The sequence below is a fragment of the Anabrus simplex genome, chromosome 11 (assembly GCF_040414725.1).
Source record: "Anabrus simplex isolate iqAnaSimp1 chromosome 11, ASM4041472v1, whole genome shotgun sequence".
NCBI lineage: Eukaryota > Metazoa > Arthropoda > Insecta > Orthoptera > Tettigoniidae > Anabrus > Anabrus simplex.
The window spans coordinates 47,306,954-47,325,653 of NC_090275.1; the positions used below are offsets into that span (position 1 = coordinate 47,306,954).

At 37.6% G+C, this 18,700-nt stretch overlaps 1 long non-coding RNA gene across 1 annotated transcript in view; it reads right to left on the reverse strand.

Moving 5' to 3' along the window:
- Positions 1 to 18,700, reverse strand: part of LOC136883182 (uncharacterized) — a 55,602-nt gene that overhangs the window by 26,636 nt on the left and 10,266 nt on the right. The window contains exons 2-3 of the long non-coding RNA XR_011018832.1: positions 18,259 to 18,358; positions 2,799 to 2,874 (exon numbers count right to left, since the gene is read on the reverse strand). This is a non-coding gene — a long non-coding RNA (uncharacterized lncRNA). The remainder of the gene's footprint in view (positions 1 to 2,798; positions 2,875 to 18,258; positions 18,359 to 18,700) is intronic.

Consider the following 18,700-nt stretch of genomic DNA (forward strand, 5'->3'; position numbering starts at 1 on the left):
CTTACTTAAGGTACAGCCCCAGAATTTGCGTGGTGTGAAAATGGGAAACCACGGATAACCCTCTTGAGGGCTGCCGACAGTTGGATTCGAACCCAATATCTCCCGGATGCAAGCTTAAGGCCGCGCTCTCCTAATCGCACAGTCAACTCGCCCGGTACTAGATGCATTACAACGTGTTCAGCGTTACTAAATTTTGTAAATGTAGGATACAAGTGACCTAAGAAACGGTGTCTTACTGTGTTACAGTATGTAATGTCCAATGGAAATTAGCAAATAAAAAACGCGCCTCAACCTAAGATCGGACCCTCGACCTCCTGCTTGCTAACCCAAAACGCTATCCACTGCTCCAACTGTACAGCACGACTAATACGTGCTGACAGAGGTAGTTACCCTACATGTGGTTACAGTGTTGCCAGATTGCCACTCTTCAACGACCTTTTTCTCCCGGATATACTCGCAGGACGAACTATTGTGAGAGACATTTTTTTATTGCTGGTATGTGAGGAGTCGCGCTGCGACGCCCGAGTGCGCGAATTTCGCTTCACCCTGTATACTCATATTTTGGCTTTTTTTTTACGTTTTTGTCATTTTCCGGTAATTTGGCATATTATAGTCGTATTTCCCCGTGAATTTTCGTATTTTGTCATATTTTATCTTTTTCATTACATTTTCGCGTAGACCTACCTGCCTGCAGTTGTCTCAAAGACGGATTTTCCACATTTCCTATTTGTTGTCTGTAATTTCTTACAATTATCTTTCTTAGAAATATAGATGTATATGAATTAGGAGGGTAAGCTGTATAGAAAGAGACAAATGCACAGAAAGCGACAGGAAGGTGAGCCTCAATTGAACTCTAATGATTTGACGTATTTCAAATATGCACAAACAACATCCTGCGATGTTGAGTTGTCTTTTTTCCGTTACAAGTCAATGTAGCGTGAAAACAGATCATTCCCACTTGAGAACTTTAAAATGTATGTAATGTGCTATTGTAATTCTTTCTGATCGCCCATCAAAAGGTGACATTTATTTCATTCTGTGCAGAGTCAAGAGTTATCTTTCGATTGAGTAATTATTCATTACATATTATTTAATGTGCTATATTTAAAAATATGTTTTCAATATAATGTTAATTTAAACAGCGGTAAGATTTTGAAGGTTTCGAAAATGTCACCGAAATATTTTGAAGTAATATTTATTATCATGTTTTAATACTTTTTAGGTCATAAATGCTTACATATTTCTAACATTTTTAGGCCATAAATATCCGGGCCCTAGTCATAACCATATGAAGAGATCCATAACCTTTATTCTCAATCCCGTCAATGTGATTACCCTCAGGAATATCTTTCCTTATATTAACACCTAAGTACTTACAGTGATCCTCATGGGTTACTATCACCCCATCAACATACAGAGGTGTGAAAATTATTAGACTCAACACTATTTTTCTCTTGTTTCCACTGTCGCATTACCTATTACTTGCCTGCCCATAAACATCTTTTTGTGTTGCAATGGAGCTCTTGTACGTTTTACTTGTTGTCTGTTTAAAGTACAGTAAATTATAGAAGGCAATTTACATTTTCTTTCAATTACATCTGTGACGATATTATAGTGAACAGACTCCTCTATCAATATTAAATACCAGTGTTGAGGATTTTTAATTTCTCTTTTGAGTGTTATCGATAAAATGGATTTACATGAAGTAGTTTTGTGATATTTTGCTTTACTTGAGCGCTGGCAATTTGCTGCGCTTTGTACTATTTACTATCTAAAATCTTGGAAAATAATCTTGTAGGATTAGCAACAAACCAAACAGAAATATCTAATCTCAATATAATATTTTTAAAATATGAATAATACAGTATTTCACAAAGTTTAGTAAGTCGAATGAATATTTGAGTGAAGGTTAGGGAGTTCCAGGAAACAAATTAGAAAGACAAGTGAGGGCAAAAACTAGAACCTTTGAGTCTAATAATTTTCACACCTCTGTAGTAATCAAAACTGAGAGACTTATCCTCCTTGTGAAACTTACAATTAGGATTTTAAGCCCGTTTTACCAACATGCCATAGTCTGCTGTCCATCTAACAAATTTGTCAAGATCCTTTTGCAATCGCTTATAATCCAATTTATTACTCCACACAGTAAAATATCATCTGGTAAATATTTTGTCTGTGATTCCAGTTTTTTACTCGTATCATTCGTTACGGAATATAAGAAAAAACATAGGTCCAATAACACTGTCATGTGGGGCCCCGTATTGATCATGATACGATCAGAAAACACGCCACTAACTCCAATTCACTGAATATTATTTTCTAGAAATTTAGCCGCCCATTCAGTCACTCTTTCGTCTAGTCCAACAGCCCTCATTTCCGTCAATAATCTTTCATTATGTACCCTGTCAATGGCCTTGCATAGGTCGATAGCGATAAATCCATTTGACCTCTTCTATCCAAGTATCTGCTGTATCTTTGCTGGAAACCTACAAGTTGAACTTCACAGGAATAATGATCCAAAATCTCCAATTTGCCCTTGGTCATTAACACAACTCTTTTCCACTTTGTGTTTGACATTGCCTGTCACTAACAGACGAAAAACAATTTAAAACTTACAAAATGGCTGGCATTTGACACACAAGAAAACAAGTGACTATCACTCCTTCTTGCTGCCAACTTATGTAAGGTACAGACATAGTAAATACAAAATAAATAAAAAAAAGGACCTTCATATTCAGATAATTGATGATAAGGTCTGGATAATAGAGTTTGTACTGTATTTTAAAAATAGTACTTACCATTCACTTCATGCTGAAAACCGTGGGTAAGTACGGCCGCAATCGGGGTGGATATAGTCATTGGTAGCGAAATTACCTGTAAAACACATAGGGTAGCAATGAAATGTGAACGGTGTCGATCGGTACCACCAAGTAAATTTATAACTTCCCCATACAAGGTAGGAGGATAAAAGGGGAGTGAAAACATAATATGACAATAGGTGGAAAGCGTAGGATCTGGGCAGGACCAAGGTCAGAACAGGACACAAACATAGGGTGGATCAAATATTACAATAAGCTTAAAAGAACAAGAGAAATTTTGCTAAAAACAATAAGAAGATATGTATAATAGATATAAATAAATAAGAATTTAATGAAGTTATTGGTGGGTGGATATAATTTACAACAAGAAAATCTGTGGAATGAGATAAAAATGTGGAACATAAGGAAAATTTGTGTAAAAGGAAACCGTTTAAAAATAAATAAAATTATTTAAACAAAGTTTCACTGTTATTGAAATAAACCATAAATAATCTTATAGACATGATATAGGCTCTTGGGCTTATGCCGTGTCAAGAAAATAAGGTGAAATTCTTTATATTTCGCAGAGTACTTTGCTCTGCGTCATCAGAAGAAATCTCGACTATGCACGAGAAAGGCTTCTTAAACAATGAGCGTTGAATTTAGACGTTATAATAGAAGTGGAAAAGGTAAGTTCATTCGTCACCAGATGGCTCCCCGGACGCGGTACAGCGCTAACGTTCGAAGCGGAACCTGACGGAACCATCAGAATCAGTCTAAGAGGGTCACATAACCTAACATGTGTACGTAACATATGACTTTGACACAAGCCCGGAATGAAACATCTTGCGATGAGGAAAGTACGAATTTGGAAAACACCGAGACGGCAACATAAATAATCTTAACTAAAAATACGTTCATGTGTACTGAGCAATTCCTTTTTAGGGCATTTATCAGAGTCATAATTGGCATGTGGGGTGTATAAGAGTAGGTATGTGTCAAATGACAAATAAAATCCAGGACAAATGGTCACATCTCCTAATAAAATGCAACAAATTTATTCCTATCCCCGCAATAACGTAGTCTGTTACATACATTTTTCTGTCATATGTTAACTACGTTTTATGCTCTATTTATTTACAAAATCATGCTCTGATTAAATTCTCATAAATTAATACCATCAATAATCCTACTTACAATGTTTACCAATTTTTATTATCCTGTAAACTCGAACACTAAATGTATTTAATGAATTTATTTTTGTTCTCGTGATTATCTCATCATTAATTCAATCTGAACTTTATTTTTACGTTCAATGATTATTATCACATAATTTCTTATTTATCTGATATTATTTAACACGTTAATTAAATAATTCAGGAATTAATTAATGTTTATTGTTTTCTCAAGTACATCTCCCTATTTTAGGATAAATGATTATTATTTTATTATTTTTATCTAAGTTATTTATATTGATTTTTATTACCAATGCAGTGAATTTTATATTTATGATGATGATCATCATGAAATTTATGTAGACTTATTCCCTTCACAGCACTGTTGTTTCCATTACAAATTTAAATCACGTATTTATTTCCTAGGCTAGATAACACATTTTCTTCTTTAGCTTTCGTTGGATTTCTTTGTATTTCGTCGGCTTTTCATTTATTTTCGACAGGCAAGAAAATTTTACTAAATTAAATCTATTAATACCAATGCAAAATTTATTATCAGAATGCTTCTTTTTTTATTTTGCTATTTGCTTTACGTCGCACCGACACAGATATGTCTTATGGCGACGATGGGATAGGAAAGGCCTAGGGTTGGGAAGGAAGTGGCCATGGCCTTGATTAAGGTACAGCCCCAGCATTTGCCTGGTGTGAACATGGGAAGCCACGGAAAACCATCTTCAGGGTTGCCGATAGTGGGGTTCGAACCCACTATCTCCCGGATGCAAGCTCACAGCTGTGAGCTCCTAACCGCACGACCAACTCGCCCGGTTATCAGAATGCTATATTATATTTCTTTCACTCTCAGAAATTCCTATACTCGATAAGATCTGAAATATTTCACCGTGAAAGAACACGTGAAGTTCAGATGTCCCAAAAATACTGTTCACATGGCAAAACACGACAACAGAATATTAGAAAATCAGCACACAGTATCACACAAACACACATATCCAAATATACATTTATGAATGGTGTATATAAGTGTTTGCTAAACTGTCTGATCTTTAAAACTGTATTATTATTTGTTGATCATGGCATAGCAATATTAATGATGACCCTACATTTCGCGTACCTTTCTAAATTATCTCGACTTAAACATCTTGTGACGGGATTCAGAAGTATCACTTGATAGGACTAGTCTTTTAATTTCGAATTATCGCGTACCTTTCTAAATTATCTCGACTTAAACATCTTGTGACGGGATTCAGAAGTATCACTTGATAGGACTAGTCTTTTAATTTCGAATTATCATGAAACTGGGATTCTATAAGAAGAAAGCATCTATTATCATATTATCATTATATTCCTCGGGATAATTTACTTTCGTTATTAATTCGTGTTGAGCAATCTACAGAATAATAATAATAATTATTATTATTTAAACTAGACAGCATTTGCTCGCAATGGCAATACGTGCTCATAGTATATAACATTCTAATCTACATTATTAGCTCCAAATTCAGAAAATGGACTCAGCCATATCAGCTAAATTTAGCAGTTTTCGCTTTATTAGTAAAATACTCGCCAACAAATAAATTCCATGTATTTGCTCAACCACATCATTTATGGGCAATGTTCTCTATTATAATTTTCACTTTAAAACTCATTATTGTTATTCCCTGAACGTATATGAACTTGAATGGTGACTGATTTAAACAATTTACAGAAAATTCTCATACAATATTCTCATCAATATCGCATTAATCATAACGTTGTTTGAATTCTAAGTCGAATAATTACAGTATTTATTAAATTGTCGATTAGGTCAGTTATTATTACATTAATATATTTATATATATGCCAATATAACGTGAATTTGTATCTTTAGATGTTCACTGTGCCTTTGCTGGCAGGAACTAGTGTTGACAGTGCACTATATCTTCTGGTATGGGCTAGAGCAATTTTGTTACTTTCATTGATCTGTCTCTGCCTTATTCTTGGCTTGGACAAAATGAAAGTGGCTGAGGTATGAATGATAATAGTAATGCCATTCCTTTTGCAGCCAGTCCCTGCTATGAATGGTGTGAAAATATTGCTCATAGGGTCAGTTAGTGCATGCATTTCAGTGGGCATGGCAGACTGATATGTAATAGCAACTTCTGGCTCGGCGAGGAAAGCAACGGGAAACTACCTCACTCCTCATTTCCCTAGTACGCCTCTTCAGTGATGCCTAGGCCATCTATGACAGCTGATGGCGGAACTGTTGAGGATCCAACCAGCCTTCGGGCTGAGGACTAAACATACATACATACATACAGATGTTCATTATTGATTTCCTTCCTCAAATTAGAGCTACACAGACACATTCTAATCTACTTTCCCCTTTATTACGATAAAAGAAAGAATTATATTCTAGAGCCAAATAACAGAAAATATTAATTCTATGAAGAAGATCACAGTATAACATAATGAAATTGAATGAAAATAATACAATTGTTACTCATTTGTTGGAAGTCGGGTAGAGTTAAAGTGAATTAATTATCCAGGAAGTGCGATGATAAGGTCCCTGGGATAATGTTGGTTATTGAATTTGTGTCTGCGAAGAATTGGAATACCCTGTGGATGTATGAGAATGCTTGAATTACTACGTGGAATGACGGTTGTGGTTCGGATTCCACGCAATATCGGTAATGCATCAGATCACGTCAATTAAAGCTCTCAAAGTCTAGAATACTAAATGACCTCGAAGAATTAGATGTTGTGAAGCATATAGGAATACATTCACTGCGATGGTTAATGCAGAACACAAATTTGTTTTAAATTAAGCTTTAGGAATACTTTATTACTTCAGATAGTGTCCCAAGCCAGGTGTGTCATATCTGTGCGCAGGGAGGCGAGCCAAGGCTAGAATACCGTTATGAGGATTGTTACATAAAATGAGCCTGCCTTCAGACAAATTGTCACTTCACGGTCTGGGTTTTGATGACAATGATTTGTAAATTTCATTAGTAACCGTGAACACGGAGGTATTTCGAATCCCCAAACTTACAAGTTAGGTTTGTTTAAGATGTAGATGGATTTGTTCATGGTGATTGTTAAAGAATTTCTTTCCAGCAAACAGATACCTTCAAACTTAGCTTTGTTTCATGTGTAACGGAATCCACGATAAGACTTAGACGATACCTCGAGTGCTGTAAATAATTAATAATAATGCTATTTGCTTTACGTCCCACTAACTACATTTAAGGTCTTCGGAGACGCCGAGGTGCCGGAATTTAGTCCCGCAGAAGTTCTTTTACGTGCCAGTAAATCTACCGACACGGGGCTGTCGTATTTGAGCACCTTCAAATACCACCGGACTGAGCCAGGATCGAACCTGCCAACTTGGGGTTAGAAGGCCAGCGCCTTAACCGTCTGAGCCACTCAGCCCGGCTGTAAATAATTTGTAATTATGATGTGATATTTGGATAAAAGGGATCATTTAGTGATTTCATTTCATTGATGTTTAGTAGGATCCATGATAGGATTAGAGTGGTTTTTGTTGTTTATAAATGATATTGATGTAATAATATTGGTGTTTATCTGGAATGTTAAGGGTAGTATGTTAGTTATGATAGCGAATGAGTCAGTGGTGACCATGTTAGGTCTTGACGGTACGCTTTGCAGAGTCAGCTATGGTAATCTTTTGAGATTCAGTACTACATTATCTAGTCAGATTTATACGATTCCCCATGAAGGTCCAGCTGACGGTGTGCAGTTCAACCACTATCCCATAACTTCAAAGTTCATAGTTTACCTGTTTTTAATTAGAGGTTAGGTTCAGTTTCGTTTCACGGGGTGTTACTTCATTAGTGCTATGGTTGAATTTCGTTAATTTTAGTGGTGTTATTTACCAAGCATTATCCGGGAACGGGTGGACTCTTGGGGGCGATGTTGTTAATTATTAAAATTAGGAAACAACACGTGATTGTTTATTTAATTTTCCATTAAATTATTTCAGGGCTTATTAACACGACAACGTATATATTTTATACGTATGCCGTTTCTGTTCCAGGGCCGAGCAACTAGTTCGGGCTACTTTAACAGTTATATTTCATTCACCATAGTGAATGATAATCAGTAAGACTTGGAAGTTAAAGACCTATTAATTGCCTAAAAAGACTTATGAAAAGCCTTTAAATTATCCACAAAAGACCTAAAGACTGACAGAAAGGATGTAAAGATGCGATCCAAATTCATTCATAATTTTAGTTTTAATTACACATCTAATGAAGGAATATCCATCCATTATGTAAAGGCTAAGCCTTGTCGCTGCAGCCACATCCCACGGTCTTCACCAGTCCTCTTCGTCGTGATATAAGAAGCAAACCCCAGCTGAGTGATTATGTTCCTAAGGTATGAGAGACGTGGTCTTCCTCTCGACTTCTTCCCTAGGACCTTTCCTTCGAAGACATTCTGGAGAAAGGTGTCATGTCGTAGGACGTGTCCAAGAAATTTAGCTTTCCTCTGCTCTATTGAATAAATTAAGGTCTATTTCTCATTAATAGGGAGCTGATTTTTATGTAATTACATATTTTTTTTTGCGTAAGTTTTAACGCAAGTTACGAAGTTCATTATTCCTATTGTACATCCCCAAGTGTAAAAACTGAATCTTATTTCACATAAAAACACATATTTTCACATTTTTTAAAATGTAAATACATATTTTAAGAAAATCTATAATAAGCACATAAATCGGCAATATTTGTTGATCAATAAAATTTAAAATGCTTCTGTGTTATAAAACAATGCTCATATTTTCATTTTACGATTACGGTATTGTTTTTAACAGTGTATTTAACATCATGTATCTGAATGTTTCGGCTATTTATGGACTTCCCTCTATAGGTTCTAAAAGTTGCTGGTCACTGGCTACGTCGTTACATTTAGACAGCGATTTGATTTGCTGCACAAGATGTTTCCTTGCATGATGTCATTCCAACTCTTTATGAGTCAGCCCTCTCGGGGTTTGTTTATAGAATATCAGCGAAAGGCAATCACGGAGAGATAAGGTGACGTAATTCCGTTACGACATGGGAGACTCGGAAGAATATTGCCCCATCATTAGGTAGTGGAATTTCATCACTCCTAAGAGTAAGGTCAGCTGTTCGGGTCCATATCATTCCCGTGGTCGTGTGATTTTGTATGGATTTATAAGAAATATTTCCTTCAGTGTCTGCTGTTATACTTTTTATTGAAACAGTGATTCACCGTAAATGCGTGTGTCGTAACCTGCAAAATAATGCCAAAAGAGAAGTCGAGTACAAGATCGCGTCTTCAACAATATGTAGTGGAATTTAAAAGCATTTTCACTACCGATGGAAAAGTATTATTTTGCCAACCCTGTGGTAAAATAGTACGTGCAGATCAACGTTCTCAAGTAACTCAGCTTTTGTCTGGAAATAAGCATACTGCGGCTGCCTCGCGTGTGCGTTCGCGACAATTACTAATAGCTGAACCAGCTACTTCAAATGCAGGCCTATCCAAATATTCCCAGTATTGTTTAGATGTGTGCAGAGCATTTGTTTGCGCCGACATTCCTCTTGGTAAAATAAATAACCCGGGACTGAGAAATTTCGTAACAAAGTACATTAATTTTGAGCCTCCAGACGAATCCACATTAAGGAAAAACTATCTCCCAAAATGTTACGAAGAAACTTTACAGAGAATTCGGGCAGTATGTGATAGCGAAAAAGCTGTGGGTGAGCATTGACGAAACCACTGATTCAAGTGGCAGAAAAGTAGGAAATGTTGTAGTTGGTGTGTTGAAGAATGACAAAACTGCTTGCGAACATTCTTATTTGCTAGCGTGTAAAGAAATGCTTGCTGCAAACCATGTCACTGTAGCTAGGTTATTCAATGAAGCCATGCACTTACTTTGGCCAAAAGGTATAAAATACGACCATGTATTGCTTTTCCTTACCGACAGTGCAGCTTACATGAAAAAGGCAGCCGAAGGCCTTTCTGTGAGCTTTCCGAAAATGATACACGTAACTTGCATTGTTCATGCTCTACACAGGTTATGTGAAACTGTGCGGGCTCAGTATCCTCAAGTGGATAAATTAGTGTCTAATGGAAGAAAAGTCTTCGTAGAAGCACCCTCAAGAATCGATCTCTTTAAAGAGAAAAACCCGGATCTTGCGCTTCCTCCTCTGCCTATTGTTACGTGGTGGGGTACCTGGCATAGCGCTGTGGTATACTACGCAGACAATTTCGAAAGTTTTGCATCCGTTGTGAACGTGCTAGATAAAAACGACGCGTCGTCAATTGAGATTCTTCAAGAGATACTAAAAGACAGCTCGTTGAAAAATGATTTGGCGTTTATATCTGCCAATCTAAGCTTCTTGTGTATAACTATAGACATACTTGAAAACTCCACTAACCTGTTGTCCGAAACACTGAAGGAAGTGAGCGCTGTTGAAAATAAATTAGATTCACTCCCGGCTTCGCAGGTGCAGGGACTGTTAAAGGTCAAATATCAAAATTTGTTCAGGAAAAACAGAGGATTTCAAACAATATGCCAAATTTCTAATGTATTAGAGGGTGCTCATGTTGGTGAAATTGATAGCGTTATTGTTGGTGACATTCCTCTCTTTAACTATGCTCGTCTGAATTCCTGTGATGTGGAGCGATCGTTTTCGCAATATAAGGCGTTCTTTAGAGATAATCGGCATGCATTTGTGATGGAAATTTGGAGATGACCTTTGTTGTTCACTGCAATTCTGAGACTACTTCTAGCAACTAATATTCCAGCGTGTGATGGGTGAGTACGAACTGGTACTATTTTTTCAAAGATGATAGGTTGCTTTTGCCATATTTAAACAAAACATTACCTTTAAAAAATAAACATTCATAATATCTACTCTGGTATATCAAAAATTAATATACCATACCGCACGTTTCCATACACAGACATCATTTTTGCCTTAAGGAGCACGTTTGGTAGCACCATATTCTAATACAAAACATTATACTTATTTACTTCTTGAGCGCGAGTAGTTATGTGATATTTAAAGGAAAATAATTTCAATTTTTATCACATATTTCAAAGTTTTTCAGCACACAAAAAATAAATATTTTTCACATTTTTAGCACATAAAAATCCGCTCGCTACTCATTAACGTCATTCAAGATTTGGATAAGAGTCTTTTTTTCTGTCCAACTCGCCCCTGTCAGTCTTCTCTAGAACCACATTTCATCACCTTCTAGTGTTGATTGTGCTTGTTTTCCCAAAGTCCAGGTCTCACAACCGTAAGTTAACACACTCCAAACAAAGGTTTTAACAAATTTCTTCCTGGTTTCAATTCCTAGTTACTTATTTAACAATAGATTTTTCCTGCTTCGAAACACTTGTTTTACATAGCAATTCTTCTTTCTGACTTCTGTCAGGCACTGATTATCATTGGTAATAACACGATCCAGATAACAAAATTCTTTAACCTGATCTATTTTTTCACAGCCTAATTTAATGTTTGTTTTCAATTCAGTCTTCTTCTTTTGAACAACCATCACTTTCGTTTTTTAACCTCTCTAACGTGTTGTTTAGTATACCGAGCATCCTAGTCATTTTGTGCTCTGAATCAGCTATCAATACAATATCATCTACATAGCGAATACTATGAATGTGTTTACCATTAAAATGTACCCCTTTGGGTTTTTCTGTTACTAGCGAAGTCTATGAAAATATTAAACAGATAAGGTGATAAGGGACAGCCTTGCCGCACTCCTCTTCTTATTCTTGCTTCTCTTGGCGTTCCATTGATGTTCATTTCTGTGCTTTGGGCTCTGTACAGGTTAAAAAGCAATCATCGGTCCTTCCAATCAAGACCCAACGTACTCAGAGTTTGAAATAATAACTTCCAGTCAACCTTGTCGAATAATTTCTCTAAATCCATGAAAGTTACATAAGTTTTCCTATTAACTTCCAGTCTTCTCTCCAAGATTTGACGCAGAGCTAGAATTGCTTCTCAAGTACCCTAACCTGCTCTGAAGCCATATTGGTCGTCATCTAAATTCTGTTCTTCTTCTTCTTCCTTCGTTATGCCCATTCATAGAGCGCGTTTGAACTTGTTAGTTGGTTTGATGGTTTGTGCCTTCTTATCCTCCCAAAATCTCTTCATGAATGCACTGTGTTGCATCTTGCGTTCTGTCGACCACTTCCTACCAGTTGTCTTTTTTGGTTTCTCCCTAAATTTATGATTAGCTACTTTGGTTCTAAAAGCTCCACGATTTTCCATGATGTCGTCTGTAATATTTATTTCTTGGAGGTCCGCCTTAGTTTCTTCTAGCCATTTTATTTTGACCTTCTTTGAGTTGATTACTTGGAATAATCTTTTAGTTAGTCTGTCGCTGTTCATTCTGTAGATATGGCCATAGAAATTAAGGCGCCTTTTCCGTACAGCATCAGTAAACCTGTCGGTGAAGGAGTAGAGGTCCGATGTTTTCCTCTTAATCCACATTCCATTTTCTCTCGTAGGACCATAAATTTTCCTGAGAATTTTCCGCTCCTGCTTTTCAATTTCTGTAATTTTAGAGTGACCACCTAAGCATATGGTTTCTGAGGCATATAAAGCTTCGGGCAATACAACTGTCTTGTAGTGTCGTAATTTTGCATTACGCGATATGACTCTTTTGTTGTAGTAATTCCACGTCAGTCTGTATGCCTTATGTAGTTTGGTGTTTCTTTCTACATTGGCACTACTGTCTAATCCTGATGGTAGTATAATTTCTCCAAGGTATTTGAAGGAGGGCACCTGTGAAATTGTGCCGTTTTCCATCTCTAGCGGAGTTCTTTTGCTATTTTGACGTAGATTTTCCATGTACTTGGTTTTCTCGTAGGATATCTGGAGGCCTGCCTTTGATGCTATATTGTGTAGTCTCTGTATGGCATACCTTGTTTCATCCTTGGTCTTAATAATGATTGCGAGATCATCAGCAAATGCTAAACATTTCACATTGACCTTGCTTCCCAAATTTCCGATGTTCACACCCTTGATATCCTTTTCCCACTCTCTAATAACTTTGTCTAGAACTAAGTTAAACAGAATAGGGGAGATGCTGTCACCTTGACGAACGCCCGTACATATTTCAAAAGGCTCAGAGATTTCTCCAAGGAATTTCACTTTAGAGGTCGTACTTGTGAGGGTCTGCTGGATAAGTGCTCTGGTCTTCTTGTCCACTCTGAGTTCTTCTAGGGTATCAAATACTGTCTGTCTGTCCACAGAGTCATACGCCTTCTTAAAATCCACAAAGGTGACGATCGTGCTGGCACTTCGGCGAATCCTTAATATCGTCTTCAAGTTCCATATTTGTTCTGCACATGATCTACCTTTCCTGAAACCCGCTTGGTACTCGCCAATCAGATGATCTGTCTGTTTTTCTAACCGGTTCAAGAGAGCTTTGGAAAGGATTTTGTATGCGATTGGCAGTAGAGATATGCCTCTATAGTTGTTTGGATCTGCCTTGTCACCTTTCTTGTGCAATGGGTGTATTAATGCACACTTCCAATCCTGTGGAATCATTTCCGTTTCCCATATTTCTACTAGGATTGCATGAATTTTGCTTACAAGATCATCTCCAAGTTTACACATCTCCGCAGTGATGCCGTCCTCTCCAGGAGCTTTATTATTTTTAAGCGATCGTATAATCTCTGCTGTTTCCTGTATTGTCGGTGGCTGTGAATCGGGGTTGGGCATGGGCTTTTCAAAGTTCAGTCTTTCCTTTGGAGGATCACAATTGAGGAGGTCTCGGAAGTAGTCAGCTAGAATAGTGCAGTTCTCTTTGGTGTTCGTTTCTAATGTTTGCTCGACGGAAACATAAAGATGGTGGTTGATAGCTAGATAAATTCTCACGGAAGGTCTTGTAGAAATTCCTGGAGTTGTTTCTAAGGAAATCTTGTTCGATTTCCATGAGTCTATTTTTGTCATAGGCTCGTTTCTCCCTGCGGATTATTTTTGAGGAGATTTTCTGAACTTTTAGGAAGGTCTCCCATCTCTTAGTTGTTTGATGTCCATTCCACTGATTCCATGCTTTCATCCGTTCATCAATGGCTTTATCACAGGTCGTGTTCCACCACCTATGTTTGCGTTTCCTTGGAGGCTGCCCTAATTTCATGGCTGATGTCTGAAGTGTTTTACGAAGGCCTGGCCAGTCCTTGGGGTCCTGCTCTCGTATGTCTTGTAGAAAGGTCGTGGCGTTCTGTCGAAGACATTCTGGATCAACTCTTAGAGATCTTTTGTGTTTAGGTCTGCATCTGTTGGGTTGGAATCTCACTTTGATTTGTGTTAGGTAGTGGTCCGAGTCGACAAATCCCTTCCGTACTCTAACATTTTGGATCTCACACATATTCTTTCTGGAGATTGCGACGTGATCGATCTGGAATTCGCCCAATAACGGGTTTGGTGATTTCCACGTTTTCTTCTTATGTGGGGGTCTCGCAAAATGCGTAGACATTAGCTTTAAGACAAATGTTTTACAGAAGTCTATAAGACGTTCTCCATTCTTGTTCGTTCTCCAATGTGCCGAGTGATGACCAACAATCCATTTGTGTTTCCTCTCTCTGCCAACCTGTGCATTAAAATCACCTACTAAGATTTTCACGTGGTGCTTTGGAATCTTGCTAGTGGTTTCTTCTAAGAGTTCCCAGAAGGCTTCCACTTTCTCTGGGTTTTTCTTATTGTCAGTGTTTATGGGAGCGTGGGCATTGACCAAGGAGTAAGCTTTATTGCCAGATTTCACAGTAAGTACTGAGATTCTTTCAGATGGGGATGTAAAGTCAAGTACAGAACTGATGATAGTTTTTCGTACCGCAAAAGCTGTTCCAAGTTGTGTTAAGTTCCCATGGATTCTTATGGCAGGTTTACCCTTAAATATCCTGTACTCTTCAGAGTCAAAATGGTTTTCATCCTGGTAGCGCGTTTCCTGGAGTGCTATGATTTGAATATCGAACTTATCCAGGGTGTCCGTTAGCTGTTTAAGCTTGCCTGTTTTCAGTAGGGTGTTGACATTAATTGTACCTAAGAAGGTCTTTTTCTTGGGACGAAGAGATTTTGAGAAGCTCCGACTCTTCTCTGCATGATGCTCCCGATCCCCCAGAATCTGTTCAATTTTCCTGCTTTAAGTATTGTCAGTAGGATTTTAGAAGAATGCCTATTGTTCTGTAGAGTGTTATTGTCCGGCTCTTTATGAAATCAGGTGGTATGATTCCTTCATGACAGCAGTTTCTAACGATATTAAACACTCTCTCTTTCATGATGTCTCTGCAGTTTTTTAGGAGTCCTGCTGAAATGTTATCACCTACGACCTTTTTTATCCTTTAATAAGTGTAGAGCCATATTAAACTCACTTTTTGTAATTGGTGGGCCTTTTCTTTGTACCTCAATCAGGCTCTCATCCTCTACATAACGTGAATGTTATCTATTTCTTGACCTTCATATAGATCTTCAGTACTTCAAGTATTTGGGGGTCACACTACAAACTAGAGGTAATGTTTTCTCTACCCACATCAATGACAGGACAAATGCAGCAATCAGAGCCATCAACGACATACAGAATTTGAATAAATTATCTATCAAAACAGCCCTGAAACTATTTGACCTCAAAGTGTCACCAGCGATCACCTATGGATTAGAAATTGTATGGCTGCATCTAAAAATGAAACAGTTCGAGCAATTAGAAAAAGTGAAAGCTACGTTTCTGAAAAAGGCACTATGTGTCTCGAAGTATACGCCTTCAAGGCTTGTATATGAGTTAACTCGCGAAGCTTTCTATGTAGAAGATGTCCGTTGTCACCTACCGCTACCAACTACACCAACATATCTACAGTGCCTAGAGAAATTACGAGCAAAGAAGAGAGACATATGGAGCGAATTTTACTCGACGGACGCAATGGTTTACAAAGACTGGCAAGCAGGAGGATATGAGCTCAGACACTTGATTACACGCTTTGCAATACACGGATTTCATTATAAGCTGTGTAAAACAAAGAAATTCCATCAACCAGACACGGACTGTGTATGTGAACGTTGTGGTAAGAGCTGTGAACGATATCATGCCATGATTTGTACTTGTCGGCGCGAATCGATGATAGCCTTGTGCAGAGATGACTAATGTTGTGTATTAATGTAAATATCTTTTGGCCATTGGCTTCAATAAAATATTATTATTATTATATAGATCTTCAGTATATTACTTCCAGCGGTCACCTACCTCCTCATTTTCAAAAATAATCTTTCCTGCTTTGTTTTTAACCACATCACTTCTGGTTATTTTCTTGTTCTGCAATGATTTTATTTTAAAAATAGGAAATGTACCCGTGCTTCGCTACGGTATTCTGCATTGTATTCGAAATTCGAAGTAAATACTGTACATGCAATAAATAAGATTGTTTTAAATTTGCATGTCTCTTAGCGTTATCAGAGAAACAGCATGGGGAGGTCCCCATACGCAGTTTCCAATGTAAAGTGTTTCTTACGGATTTGTGATATAACGGCAGGCTCACTTGCCTACTGCCATTCACAATCGAGTTGGGAAGTTTACATTATAATTGCAGGCCCCATTGCCTACTGCGCGGTCACAATCGATTTGGGGAGTTTTCGTTACAATGGCAGCCCCTTTTCCTACTTCCAGACAGATAACAGTTGAGGAGTTTTTATTATAATGGCAGGCAACTACCCTACTATCAGTCGAAATTGAGTTGTGCAGTTATCATTATAATGTCAGGCCCCTTTTCCTACTGCCAGCCAGCTTACTGCCAGGCACACCAAGTTGGTGAGTTTCCATCAAAATAGCAGGCCACTTTGCCTAATGCCAGTCACATTTTAGATGAGGACATTTGTTTATAATGGCGGGCACCCTTGCCTACTGCCAAACACAATCGGGTAGGAGAGTTTTAAACAAAACTGCATGCTCCCTTGCCTTCTGCAAGTCAAATCGAGAAGTGAACTAATCATTACAATGGTAGGCCTTCCTTACTACTGCCAGTTACACAGGAGTTGGAGAAGAACCCCATTCCTACTGCCAGTCAAAGTCGGTGTGGGGAGTACTGATTACAATAGCAGACACACCCTTTCTCGATCGCTACAAATCGACATCAGTGAATATATATAGATCGACATACGAAAGTATGTGCATGTTTGATGACCACACGACACCTCGTAATCTGCAGGCTTTCGGGCTGAAAAGCGGTCACTTGGTAGGCCAAGGCCCTTCGGGGCTGTTGCACCAAGGGGTTTGGTTTGTTGGTAATGATTATTAGTCAAGTCTACGTTATTTCGCTATTGATAGTGTTAATGATTAAATTTCTGATGCCATTCATAGACGGTTGCGTTATTTAATTCATTTCTTTTATCGCCACCTTTCGTAACGGTTGAATTCATTTAGACACTATTCATGCAGATGGCAATGAATAAATCAAACCTAAGTGCTTATTGGGTTCCCCATTTAATGTTTTGTTAAACATAACCTATAAGTTAGTTGTTTATTAACTTCAATGTCAATTTTATATTTTATTAATTTCTGGTTCAGTCGAACATTTCAATTAAATTCCTACTTTAAATAGTGTTAACCTAACATATTTGTCATAATGTTAGGTTGTGACACAACATGGTGCGATAATTTTATTTTATTGAGTTTAACAATTATTATTGCTCTTGAACTTCGTAGCATTATGCCTTGCAGATGAGTAAGTTAACTTATTATTTCAATTGAGTAATGATCGATTCAGGTATAACTAGAGGTTGCTTCGATTCGATTAAGGTTCCATTCGATGGTTGTTGGTATGCTACGTGGCACTGTAATTGGTGGATAACCTTAGTTAAAGAAACTCAGAATCTGGTCACGGAAACTGAATTTTCACGGGTAAGTTAGTCAGCCACCGGTTTTACTTGAAATCCGGTATAATAATTGTCACCTTTTCATTCCTTTCCTTTTCCTTTCTACCAATATTTATCAAGTGAGGTAAAATGTATTATAAGGAGGTCCTAAATTTAGTTCACATTTCATGCTATTTTTGTCGTTAGTGCTGTAAATTTTCTTTTGTTCGTTGATGCTTTACATCTTTCTTAATCTCCACTAGTTTCATTCTCGATATAATACATTTATTTTATCCCACTTCTTGGACTTTATTTCACGTAATGTACATTTCCTTCCATAATACGGCGATCTGCATCAACAAGTAACAGAAGAGGCCGCGACCTCCTGACACCGTAAGAATTTACAACTACATCCAAGGGTTCAATACACATACTTACCGCACAGATTAAGCCAGCGAATATGGAGCCCTCTCTAAGGGAACATCCGCAGCAACAACTATTCACTGGTAAGCACTTCATCTTCTGCAGGAAAGTAAACCTGGAATTAGAAGTAAAAATGAATGAAATTAAATAAATATTTACGTGACATAATAGTTACAGTCCCCGGTCTAGAGAGCAAAGAATAACGGTCGAGAGGATCCGTCATGCTGACCACACGACACCTCGTAATTTGCAGCCCTTCGGGCTGAGCATTGGTCGTTTGGTAGGCCATGGCTCTTCGGGGCTGTTTGTTTTTTGTTAATATTTACGGATATATCAAGAGATGGAAGGAAGCTCTTTATAATTGAAGAAGTAATGTTCATCTCCGATAAAAGATTCAAAAAGACGACGATGGTCAATGATTATGAATTTAAAACCCACCTTTCCAGAAGCAATTTGA